The sequence below is a fragment of the Euprymna scolopes genome, unplaced genomic scaffold (genome assembly GCF_053919585.1).
Source record: "Euprymna scolopes isolate OS-2025 unplaced genomic scaffold, ASM5391958v1 sca13, whole genome shotgun sequence".
Taxonomy (NCBI): Eukaryota; Metazoa; Mollusca; class Cephalopoda; order Sepiida; family Sepiolidae; genus Euprymna; species Euprymna scolopes.
The window spans coordinates 242,726-246,666 of record NW_027633136.1 but is presented as its reverse complement, the minus strand read 5'-3'; positions in this window follow the sequence as shown (position 1 = coordinate 246,666).

The following is a 3,941-nucleotide window of genomic DNA, read 5'->3' as shown; positions in this document are numbered from 1 at the left end:
TGACCTGTGAAATTCAACTCTTCAACTCATCGTCTACAAACTAATCTTTCTCTCTTTCTTCTGCATATTAATTATTTTCACCTTCTAATAGTATAAATTATTAAAATGTATTAATGTTGAAAGCTTAGAATGAATTTAAATATGACCTGTGAAATTCAACTCTTCAACTCATCGTCTACGAACTAATCTTTCTCTCTTTCTTCTGCATATTAATAATTTTCACCTTCTAATAGTATAAATTATTAAAATGTATTAATGTTGAAAGCTTAGAATGAATTTAAATATGGCCTGTGAAATTCAACTCTTCAACTCATCGTCTACGAACTAATCTTTCTCTCTTTCTTCTGCATATTAATTATTTTCACCTTCTAATAGTATAAATTATTAAAATGTATTAATGTTGAAAGCTTAGAATGAATTTAAATATGACCTGTGAAATTCAACTCTTCAACTCATCGTCTACAAACTAATCTTCTCTCTTTCTTCTGCATATTAATAATTTTCATCTTCTAATAGTATAAATTATTAAAATGTATTAATGTTGAAAGCTTAGTATGAATTTAAATATGGCCTGTGAAATTCAACTCTTCAACTCATCGTCTACGAACTAATCTTTCTCTCTTTCTTCTGCATATTAATAATTTTCACCTTCTAATAGTATAAATTATTAAAATGTATTAATGTTGAAAGCTAAGAATGAATTTAAATATGGCCTGTGAAATTCAACTCTTCAACTCATCGTCTACTAACTAATCTTCTCTCTTTCTTCTGCATATTAATAATTTTAACCTTCTAATAGTATAAATTATTAAAATGTATTAATGTTGAAAGCTTAGAATGAATTTAAATATGGCCTGTGAAATTCAACTCTTCAACTCATCGTCTACGAACTAATCTTCTCTCTTTCTTCTGCATATTAATAATTTTCACCTTTTAATAGTATAAATTATTAAAATGTATTAGTGGATTAAGCTTAGAATGAATTTAAATATGGCCTGTGAAATTCAACTCTTCAACTCATCGTCTACGAACTAATCTTTCTCTCTTTCTTCTGCATATTAATTATTTTCACCTTCTAATAGTATAAATTATTAAAATGTATTAATGTTGAAAGCTTAGTATGAATTTAAATATGGCCTGTGAAATTCAACTCTTCAACTCATCGTCTACTAACTAATCTTCTCTCTTTCTTCTGCATATTAATAATTTTCACCTTCTAATAGTATAAATTATTAAAATGTATTAATGTTGAAAGCTTAGAATGAATTTAAATATGGCCTGTGAAATGCAACTCTTCAACTCATCGTCTACGAACTAATCTTTCTCTCTTTCTTCTGCATATTAATAATTTTCACCTTCTAATAGTATAAATTATTAAAATGTATTAATGTTGAAAGCTTAGAATGAATTTAAATATGGCCTGTGAAATGCAACTCTTCAACTCATCGTCTACGAACTAATCTTTCTCTCTTTCTTCTGCATATTAATTATTTTAACCTTCTAATAGTATAAATTATTAAAATGTATTAATGTTGAAAGCTTAGAATGAATTTAAATATGGCCTGTGAAATTCAACTCTTCAACTCATCGTCTACGAACTAATCTTTCTCTCTTTCTTCTGCATATTAATTATTTTAACCTTCTAATAGTATAAATTATTAAAATGTATTAATGTTGAAAGCTTAGAATGAATTTAAATATGGCCTGTGAAATTCAACTTTTCAACTCATCGTCTACGAACTAATCTTTCTCTCTTTCTTCTGCATATTAATTATTTTAACCTTCTAATAGTATAAATTATTAAAATGTATTAATGTTGAAAGCTTAGAATGAATTTAAATATGGCCTGTGAAATTCAACTCTTCAACTCATCGTCTACGAACTAATCTTTCTCTCTTTCTTCTGCATATTAATAATTTTCACCTTCTAATAGTATAAATTATTAAAATGTATTAATGTTGAAAGCTTAGAATGAATTTAAATATGGCCTGTGAAATTCAACTCTTCAACTCATCGTCCACGAACTAATCTTTCTCTCTTTCTTCTGCATATTAATAATTTTCACCTTCTAATAGTATAAATTATTAAAATGTATTAATGTTGAAAGCTTAGAATGAATTTAAATATGGCCTGTGAAATTCAACTCTTCAACTCATCGTCTACGAACTAATCTTTCTCTCTTTCTTCTGCATATTAATAATTTTCACCTTCTAATAGTATAAATTATTAAAATGTAATATTGTTGAAAGCTTAGTATGAATTTAAATATGGCCTATGAAATTCAACTCTTCAACTCATCGTCTACGAACTAATCTTTCTCTTTCTTCTGCATATTAATAATTTTCACCTTCTAATAGTATAAATTATTAAAATGTATTAATGTTGAAAGCTTAGAATGAATTTAAATATGGCCTGTGAAATTCAACTCTTCAACTCATCGTCTACGAACTAATCTTCTCTCTTTCTTCTGCATATTAATTATTTTCACCTTCTAATAGTATAAATTATTAAAATGTATTAATGTTGAAAGCTTAGAATGAATTTAAATATGGCCTGTGAAATTCAACTCTTCAACTCATCGTCTACGAACTAATCTTTCTCTCTTTCTTCTGCATATTAATAATTTTCACCTTCTAATAGTATAAATTATTAAAATGTATTAATGTTGAAAGCTTAGAATGAATTTAAATATGGCCTGTGAAATTCAACTCTTCAACTCATCGTCTACTAACTAATCTTCTCTCTTTCTTCTGCATATTAATTATTTTCACCTTCTAATAGTATAAATTATTAAAATGTATTAATGTTGAATACTTAGAATGAATTTAAATATGGCCTGTGAAATTCAACTCTTCAACTCATCGTCTACGAACTAATCTTTCTCTCTTTCTACTGCATATTAATAATTTTCACCTTCTAATAGTATAAATTATTAAAATGTATTAATGTTGAAAGCTTAGAATGAATTTAAATATGGCCTGTGAAATTCAACTCTTCAACTCATCGTCTACGAACTAATCTTTCTCTCTTTCTTCTGCATATTAATAATTTTCACTTTCTAATAGTATAAATTATTTAAATGTATTAATGTTGAAAGCTTAGAATGAATTTAAATATGGCCTGTGAAATTCAACTCTTCAACTCATCGTCTACTAACTAATCTTCTCTCTTTCTTCTGCATATTAATAATTTTCACCTTCTAATAGTATAAATTATTAAAATGTAATAATGTTGAAAGCTTAGAATGAATTTAAATATGGCCTGTGAAATTCAACTCTTCAACTCATCGTCTACGAACTAATCTTTCTCTCATTCTTCTGCATATTAATAATTTTCACCTTCTAATAGTATAAATTATTAAAATGTATTAATGTTGAAAGCTTAGAATGAATTTAAATATGGCCTGTGAAATTCAACTCTTCAAATCGTCTACGAACTAATCTTTCTCTCTTTCTTCTGCATATTAATTATTTTCACCTTCTAATAGTATAAATTATTAAAATGTATTAATGTTGAAAGCTTAGAATGAATTTAAATATGGCCTGTGAAATTCAACTCTTACACTGATCGTCTACGAACTAATCTTTCTCTCTTTCTTCTGCATATTAATAATTTTCACCTTCTAATAGTATAAATTATTAAAATGTATTAATGTTGAAAGCTTAGAATGAATTTAAATATGGCCTGTGAAATTCAACTCTTCAACTCATCGTCTACTAACTAATCTTCTCTCTTTCTTCTGCATATTAATAATTTTCACCTTCTAATAGTATAAATTATTAAAATGTATTAATGTTGAAAGCTTAGAATGAATTTAAATATGGCCTGTGAAATTCAACTCTTCAACTCATCGTCTACGAACTAATCTTTCTCTCTTTCTTCTGCATATTAATTATTTTCACCTTCTAATAGTATAAATTATTAAAATGTATTAATGTTGA